The sequence below is a fragment of the Elephas maximus genome, chromosome 12 (assembly GCF_024166365.1).
Source record: "Elephas maximus indicus isolate mEleMax1 chromosome 12, mEleMax1 primary haplotype, whole genome shotgun sequence".
NCBI classification, from domain to species: domain Eukaryota; kingdom Metazoa; phylum Chordata; class Mammalia; order Proboscidea; family Elephantidae; genus Elephas; species Elephas maximus.
In genome coordinates, this window is record NC_064830.1 from 27,616,972 (window position 1) to 27,627,105 (window position 10,134).

Below are 10,134 nucleotides of genomic sequence, written 5' to 3' on the forward strand. Positions count from 1 at the left end.
CTTTGAGCATGTACCCAACTGCTCATGTCATCATCAACGAATATTTTACCTGTCTAAAGTATATAAAAAAAAAAAAAAGTATAGTTCCTTGATTAAATTAACAGCTCCTTGAGGGCAGCACCATGTCTTTTATATCTTTGTATTGTTTTTGCTTTGTACAGCAGTTACCACTTGGCATGGAGCAATACAGGACCAGGAATGGTGGATAACTTTTGCATTTGCTGTTAATTTACTTATAACCATTGGCAATTCAAATTGCCTTTCATTTCTTCAACTGTGGGGAAAAAGAAAGTTCAGATCAAACTCTCTGTAAGATCCCAGGAAGCTCCCAATTCTGTAATTTACAATATGCATGATTCTAAATTGTCCTAACTTGATCCCCTTTCTTCAGCACTCCTTCTGACCCTCAGCTCTACATTACACTGCCAAACCTATCTGAACATTCATTCCTGAGCCCACTCACTCTTCTCAGTGCACTTCTAAGCCGATGCCATTGGTCTCCAAAGCATGGGGTAGGGAGCCTTGATGTGCTTGTTAATAAGCTTGTTACTTTCAATACAAAGAACATATACCTTAGAAAAGTATTTAGAAGAGTATTTAGAAAAGTATTTAGAGGAGAAGTACTATCTGTATGCATGATACAAAATAAAATAATAAAATGCTTTATTAGGCATAAGCTGGAGGCAAACAGAGCCTTGGGCATGCCATAGTTCCAGCCCCACGAGTCGTCTGAGTTACCTGATGAACAAATTGAACAGACACAGAGCGATGGCGTGTAATGAGCACACACAGATGCCACTTGAGTTCAGTACATATGGCAGCATTTTTTTCCAGACATTTTATTTTTTTAGCCCCCAAGTCTTCCTAATATTTCAGATTCATGCTGTGATTTTTTAGTAGGATGAAATTACAGCAGCTCAAAATGACATCAATACTTACATTCTGCTCAGATGAGAATGATTATGTGTTCTTTGTGTCAGATAGCTGGGTAGAGCAGTTTAGCGCAGCAGTGAAGAGGAGAGGCTATTTGGTCACTCAGATCTGGGGAAATTTGTCTCTGTCCTTCCCTAGCTCTGGGGTCTTGAGTCAAGTCTTCAAAGCCTCAGTCACCGTATTTATAAATTAGGAATAATAATATGCCCATCTCCTAGAGTTGTGATGATTTAATGAGTAAATACATGCAAAACACGTAACACAAAGATGGTACATAAGAAATATCCAAAATGAAAGGTTAAAACACTTAAGTGGGGCTCCCTAGAGAGAGCCCCAGTTTGTCTTCATACTTCTAAAAGCAGACTACCTCTTCACCCCTTGATTCTGGAACTGGCCACATGACTTGCTTTGGCTAATGGGATGTTAGTAGATCTGATATAAAATGTAATATAAAGCTCGAGAAACATCTGCAGGGCAGGGCGTGCCCTTTTCTCTTTCTATTGCCACAAGTAAAGCACATTCAGGCTAGCTTGCTGGTGTCAGAATGAGGATAAGAGACACAGGGTCCAGAGCCCGACCTCAAAGAGCTGAGCCCAGGTGGCTCTCAGAAGCACATGGAAGTTCAGCAGACATCAGACGACCCTCAGCTGACCCCACAGGTCCGTAAGAATACATGATTGTTGTTTTAGGGTACTCATTTTTAGAAAAGTTTGTTAAGCAGCAATTTCCTGACAATAGCGAGCTTATCCACTGTGTACATGACTGACCAGCCATCTCAGTCTACCCACTGTGTACATGACTGACCAGCCATCTCAGTCTTCCCACCGTGTACATGACTGACCAGCCATCTCAGTCTACCCACCGTGTACATGACTGACCAGCCATCTCAGTCTACCCACTGTGTACATGACTGACCAGCCATCTCAGTCTACCCACTGTGTACATGACTGACCAGCCATCTCAGTCTACCCACTGTGTACATGACTGACCAGCCATCTCAGTCTACCCATTGTGTGCACGACTGACCAGCCATCTCAGTCTACCCACTGTGTGCATGACTGACCAGCCATCTCAGTCTACCCACTGTGTACATGACTGACCAGCCATCTCAGTCTACCCACTGTGTACATGACTGACCAGCCATCTCAGTCTGCTCAGTACCGGCCTGGCCAGTGCCCTGCTGTTCTAATGCCCCATCTGATTTATGTTTTTTTTGGAATTGTCTTTTTTTAAAAAAAAAAAAAACAGAGCATTATGATCATTAGTTGCATTAAAGTAAACTGAGATGGGTTTGGTAGACCTTCACTTTGCACTTAGGATTTCTGCTACGATCTATCTAGGCAAGTGTGAAATGAGTCTAGTAAAGGGAAACCACACTTTAATGTATAACTGAATCAGCAAGATGAGCAGAAACAACCCAGCTTGATTTTCCCGACCCTTTCCAGACTGAATGTAACTAACACCTCTCTTTCAATGACAGTATGCCAGGGGTTTGCAAATAAAACAAAGGGTGCCCAGACGCTGGAGCTGGGAACAGCTCACTCCTCCCATCCTTGAGTGGCAGGAGGAGAAATATTCAAAGCTGCTTCTGCCAGTCACATGCTATACCATCCAGTTGTGCCAGGGCTATGGTGAAGATTGCAAGATTCCCAAAGTCCCTACGTCACCCTTCAGAGCGGTGCATAGGAAAGAAGTTAAGTTATAGGTTAGATATGAAATATGTGCAGGAAAGAGAGTCGAAGAAATTTTGCCTTGGAGTGTTTCAAGAGAAGAGATTATTATATCCTGTAAACTCACAATTATTTTTTATGTTTTTATCAGATGACACTTTTTGTATTGCAACTAATTATATTAGCAACAATGATCTCAAAATGCATATTTAATGACATATAACATGTTACACGTTATCAGGAGGGATCAGTCCCTGGAGAAGGACATCATGCTTGCTAGAGGGTCAGCAAAAAAGAGGAAGACGCTCAATGAGATGGACTGACACAGTGGCTGCAACAATGGGCTCTAGCATAACAACAATTGTGAGGATGGCACAGGACCGGGCAGTGTTTCAGAACCAATGTGACAGTACCTAACAACAACAACAATGTACTGCATTTCTGTTTCTGAAAAAAGTTAATCATGACCTAGCATAAAATATTTGTCAACATTTATCTTCTACCATTTAGGCTGTTGTGGTATCGCTAACCACATGAAAACTGAAAGATCAAATGTGCACAAGAAGTATCAGCATTCATTTCAAAATTATTTTAAGAAGCACACGAAGACTATGATTTAACACATGAAACAGCAAGAGGCATGTGGAACATGACTTTGCATTTAGATCAAATTACTCTTCAATTTAATTTTGCCCATTTTTTTATTCCAAGTTTTCTTGTTCACATACCAAATGTGTAACTGTTATAATGTTAGCTCTATTAGCAGAAGTTCACAAGAAGTTCAATGGTGCTGGTTTTATATAAAAAGAAACTAAATAAAAAGTTGGATGAATTCCAATAATTTACTTTTTATTCAATTCATGGAGTCAAAGAAAGGTATTTTAAATTTATTGCAAATTCAATTCAAAGTTCAGAATTAAAGATCACTTTTTTTTTCATAACGTAAATACAAAGTTAAGAAGCCTGTGGAAGAGCCATGCTTGGAATTGGTTGTGAGGCAGAAGCATAATTAACAATGGTATTCAGAGAAGCTTCAACACTCTACCAACCAAAATAAAAGCTATAGTTGTCAAAATGTATAGATTAATGCATACACAAATACATACACACACAGGTAATCTTTTGAGTAACTGAACTGCAAAATCTTCCACAAAGTTGATGTTGAATTTTCAAAAGCACAAAGATCAGTATGGCTGTATCTGCTTTCTTTGTTGCCTTTCTTTAATCAGCTTTTAGAAATGCTTGATTCAGGCAGAAATATACTGTAAATCAACTGAAGTGCCCCACAATGCTGTCAAACTTTTTAAAAACAGACTTCTAAATTCTGGGGGGTTCTCTGTTCAAAATGAGTTGGAAATCTTTAATTAAAGGTATTCAGTGAATAGAATATTCCCCTCCAGGAAAAAAAAAAAAAAAGTGCAGCTTTTGAAGCTCTTAGGAAGCTGAAATTACTAAAACATGACTTACAAACGAGAAGACATCCGACTATATCCCTACTGAAGCAAAGGGGAGAACTGAACAAGCTAAACGATCAAAGTGTAATATACAAACTTGACTTCTAAATTCTTTAGTGTGTTTGACAAAACAGTGCAAAGAATTGTAAATATTTGAAGAGTTTTGTCCTGATTAAATATTATAGGAAGAAAGATGCTTTGAATAGAGGCAAAGATAGGACCTGGAATATTACGTGGCATGAAATAATTACACTTTTCAGTAAGAAGAAAATTATTAAGAAGACTTTCCATTAAGCAAAATTTGTGCTGATCCCACCAGTAACTTCAGCACCCAGAGAGACTCTTTTGAATATTAGAAACATTACGGTCTACAGAAATCAGTCAGTGAAAAGTGTCAGGTTTCAAATATATTAATTTTAAAGATCGGAGACAACTTCCTTAAAATCTCAAAGGAAGATTATAGTGAAAAAACACATTTTCAGAAAAACTTGGTGACATACTTATGGAGACAGAAGTGACTAGAAAAATGGTTTAAAGTATGTAAATAAATATATTCTAGGAGCCTGGGTAATGAAAGCAGTTTGTGATCAGCTACTAAACTAAAGGCTGGCAGTTTGAGCCCACCCAGGTGCAGTGGAAGAAAGGTCTGGAGAACTGCTCCTGAGAAGAATATAGCCAACAAACCCTACAGAGCAGTTCTGCTCTGTCACATATGGGGCCACCGTGATTGGGGGCCAATCAATGGCAGCTAACAACGACATTAATAACAACTACTTTCCAAGAATAAGTAATCATGTTAGGCTATTTTTTTATGCTTCAGATAATCCACATAAGGATGTTTTACATTTGCTTTAATGTATAAGGATATATATTATTTTTCATGGGTATATATTATTTTTTGAACAGAATTTTACCTTTGAAAATAATTTTGGATAGAACTATTGCATAAATCCATCAATATTATAAAATGAATTTATGAATTATAAAATGAGTTAGTAAAGTTAGTAAATAAAAATTTTCCCTAAATGATGTAATTTCAATTATTTTTAATGCCCTCTTTCAGTCTCAAAATATATTCTGGCTTGAATGATCAGTTTGAGGGTCACTCTTCTTTAAGGTCCCTTCTAGCTGCAATATTGTTATTGTTGTTTTTTATCCTGAGCAGTGACATTCAATGAGTGCTCCAAAATTTTTATTTAATTTGTGCAGAACTGAGGATTCTGAAGGAATCCCAGTGTCCAGTCATACTGGGATAATAACCTAAACGACAGATGCTGAACTTCCTGGATGGGAAAAGAAAGGTACACTGTTGACAACTCCTAATTTCTCCTCTCCAACCTCCCCTCCACCCCACACCACCACCAATTTGCCTTAAGTCTGCAACCCTTAAAGGTCTAAGGCTTGGGGCATGAAAGTTCTCAGTGAATATTTAGAATGGTAATTTGTGAAGTTACAGGTCTTCCATTTTCTTATTAGGTGCTACTTCCATTCTTTTAAATGACCTTAAAAATCACTATTCACATTTAATTAGGAAAACCTCTCTGTTAAGTAAGGAGAAATGTCGAGAAGCTGGTTTTCAATGAGATGTTCTCTTGTGGTCACAAACCAAAAAAAGGTTTGAAAAAAAAAAAAGACAACCTGCCTTTAAGGTCACATCATAACCTGTGTGCTAGCTACCAGTTAACTGAAAAGCTTTGAAACAGTACCACAAGTGACAACTCTGTGTGATGCCTGTCCATATTATATTACACTGGTCTAGGGAAAAAGTGACGAGTCTCAGGGCCTTTGTCACAGAAGGCAGTTTATAGACTGTCAGAGTGAAATAGTCACAAAGAGCTGTAGAGAACACCGTGGTCGGTTTCTGGTGCAAAGACCAAGCATTTTCAGTATTTCTTCATTGTTCAAGTGAAGCTGAGTAGCTCACAGCAAATAAACATGCTACAAAGCCTTTTTCATAAACTGTGAATCATGTATAGTACGAGTACACTCCCCTACCACGTAGTTCTATTAGTCATTTCTATCTTTATGGGAGGTTTAACCATTAATGCTGCAGGGTTCATACCTTTTAAAAATAGCTCCAACAAGAATGCTGAGGTCAATTAAATGTGGCAATGCCTGAGTCATGCATGCATCTTTGGGCCCTAAAAAATATTTTCTATTTATAAAACACACATATTCCAAAGGTCATAGATACTCCCTAAAATTTTGCAGCTAAAATGATCGTGAATTGAAAATGAAAGAATTTATAGCAATTTATTTGTGCAGCCTTTAGGGCTGGACTTTTTAGGTACAATGTTGGCACCATGTAAGCCTTATAATCAGTTGTATCATAGTGCTACCACTTCATTTTAGATAACACTTCTACATAGATCACTTAATTTCATTTTCAAAGTCACCCTAGAAGAAGGACAGACCAAAGTTACAATTCCCCCTACATTTGTATACCAAAAAAAAAAAAAGAGAGAGAGAAATAAAAGAGGTATATTTCCATCTTTCAAGCTTTTCATTGCTGCATTAGATCTTGAAAACAATCTAATGGGAAAGTTGAGATAAAAGTTAGATCCCTTCTCTACCCAAGGCTGTTGAGGTTAGAAGGAACATGAAATCATGCACATCAGTCAATTAAAGGAGAAAAAATATTGTAGGGATAACATTTGCAAACTCCATGGGCAGGTAACATCATCCCTATCTCATTGATAGGAACTGCAAAGGAAAGTAAGTCTTTCTTCACCAAGGTCATCTTTACTTTCTTATTTCTGCTTTCCTCCATCTCTTACTTGACTCAATTGATTTTCTGAAGACCCGACATGGCAGGCATCCCCAAACCCCCTTTATGTAACTGCATAGTTCTAGTGTCCACTCCAATCTAGCTAGTTTCTGTGTTTCATAAACTGTGTTTCACAAAGACAAAGAAAATATGAATGGCTCAACACTTTCTATAAGTTGGTTCCATTGGGTTAGATGGTCATACTTGGTCCAATCAGGTATGCATGGGGGTTTGGCTAGTTCTAGAACAATGTTGGAAAATGGTAGTAAGGATAGGCCTTCTTTACTAAGCCCTAATTTGAATGATTTGAATAAAAAAAGAAAGATACCATATTCCAGGATCCAAAAAAAAAAAAAAAACCTGTTGCTATCGAGTCAATTCTGACTCCTAGTGACCCTAAAAGACAGAGTAGAACTGCTCTGCAGGGTTTCCAAGGAGCTCCTGATGAATTTGAACTGCCAACCTTTTCGTTAGCAGCTGAAGGCTTCACCACCACGCCCCCAGGGTTTCCATATTCCAGGATAGGAAAACTTAACAGAAAGTATATTGATATATGCTAGACCACTTACTGATTCTAATTCACGGTGATTCCATGTGTTGCAGGGTAAAACTGTGCTCCATAGTATTTTCAAGGCTGTGTCCTTTCAGAGGCAGATTGCCAGCCCTTTCTCCCAAGGCACCTCTGGGTGGGTTCAAATTGCCAACCTTTCGGTTAGTTGTCAAGTACTCAACCACTTGTGCCATTCAGGAATTCCTAGAAAGCCTATAATCCAGGTTAATTAGATATAGGTATTTGCAGTTTGGAGCAAACCGACAATGTTACAGCATTAAGCGTCCTGGTTTTTTTTTTTTTTTAACCATAAGTTAGAATCAACAACTGGTTTGGCATATAAAGACATACTTCCTGTGTGCCAGACACTGTGCTAAATATTTTATTTGTATTTTTTATTTTAATCTACTTAACTCTATGCATACAACATTATTATTCCCATTTTATACATGAAAAAACTGATTCAGTGACTTGGCAAAGATCACAGGCTACATATTCTTTGACTTCTGGATATTTCATTTCAAAACAGTACTTTTATTCACTGTGCCATACTGCATCTCATAACCTATGAATTTAACAGTCTCTCCATTTTAAAGGAAGGAGCCCTGATGGCGCAATGGTTAAGGGCTCAGCTGCTAATCAAAAAGTGGGTGATCTGAACCCACCAGCCACTCTTTGGGGGAAAGATGCGGCAGTCCGCTTCTGTAAAAACTTACAGCCTTGGAAGCCTTATGGGGCGGCTCTACCCTGTCCTGCAGGGTGGCTGTGGGTTGGAATCTGCTTGATGGCAATAAGTTTGGATTTAACTTCAATTTTTTTTTTAATTATTTTTAGATGTTCATGGAGATTAACACCTGAACTCAAAGTTTACCTGGGTCCTTAAATGTCTAAGAACTATTGAAAAACAAGGTGAATAAAAAGAAGATAAATATGGGATACATATGTATATAGAGAGAGAGAGAATAATTAAAACAGTATGGCACTGGCACAAGGTAATAAAATGGAGATTTCAGAAAATGGCCTGTTACATGCATGTGTACTTCGCATACGATAAAATGATGAACCTACTATTTCAAATCATCAGGGAAAGAATAACCTTTCAGAAAATGAGGCATGTATATTAGCTATCCAATTTCAAAGGAAAAAAAAAAATCAGAGTAGAGTCATACTTCACGTCACGCAGAATTTTAAATTCTGGATGCATTAAAGATAGAAACCATTTATTTATCTAATACATATTTATGAAACATCACTATTACCTAATGCTACACGAGGCAGCACTGACTTATATCCAAAACTGTTCTTGTGTCACTTCAGCCATTTCAACAAAATTTATTTTCCTTGAGTCCATTATTTTCATTCAGCAAAGACTGACATGTTTGCTGAATGAAAAGAGGTCCTTTCTCTTAGTCAATTTTTTTTTTTTTCTCTTAGTCATGCACTGGGATTGCAAAGTTAAAAAGCATATTCTCTGCCCTTAATGACCAACTCTGTTATTCTCCTGCATTTCCCCTAGTACCCAGTTCAGTTCTTTATTACAAGGCGTTTTCAATACTCACTGATGGTTGAAAACTCTGCCGTGCCTTGAACATACAAAAAGAAGAAAGAGAAGGGGAAAAAGAAAGAGAATGAAAGAAGGGAGAAAGGAAGGATAGGAAGAAGGAAAGAAGGAAGGATAGGAAGAAGGAAAGAAGGAAGGACAGACTACTGAGAAGTCCCTGAATACAGTATAATACGTACTAGTTGGAGATATATATAAACAGATCATTTCAATAATGTGATAGATGCTAAAGTGGAGGTCATGACTGACAGCTAAGTTAGCGTAGAGGAAGGACATATAGCCGAATTTGGAGATCCCTGGAAGATATCCTCAAGGTCATAATGCTGGACAATGTTCTAAAGGCCATCAGAAGTCAACCACTGAAAGAAAGAAGAATAGGTACAGTATCCCTGATAGAATAAATAATGAATGATTTATTGACGAGTTGGATGAATAAATCAGTGGATGGGAACATCAAAAATGTCTAATATGTGGCCTCTGACCTCTAGGCTTTTACTTATCTGTTGAAGAGAATAGACAGAAACAGGAACTCAGTAATTCCACCAAAAGAAATTTGAAGAGCTTTTCTGTTTGATGTTTTCGACTATAAGTAACAGAATATATGACTAAAACATGGCTTAAACAATAACTTCCTTGAGAGACAGTAGTTTGGTTATTTCATAGCCAGTTATGCTAGGTGTTATGGGTTGATTTGTGTCCCCTGAAAAAGATATGTTCAAGCCCTAACTCCCAGTACCCATGAATGTGACCTTGTTTGGAAACAGGGTCTTTGCAGATATAATTAGTTAACATGAGGTCATACTAGAGAAGAGTGGGCCCTACACCAATGTGACTGGTATCCTTATAAAGAGGAGAAGATACACAGACACAGAGGGAAGATGGCCATGCTGCAGCAGAGGCAGAGACTGGAGTTACACTGTCATAAGCCAAAGAACTCCTAGGAACACCAGAAGTCAGAAGAGGCAAGAAAGAATTCTTCCTCTAGACCCTTCAGAGAGAGCATGGCCTTGTTGAACCTTGATTTCAGACTTCTAGCCTCCAGAACTGCGAGAGACTAAGTTTCTGTTGCTTAAAGCCACTCACTTTGTGCTTTGTGGTAACTAGTTACAGCAGCACTGAGAAACTAATACATCAGGGCTCTGGGCAACTTTGCTTCAGTTCTCTGCACTTGCCCCTCACCGTCTCAGGATGCCATCAAA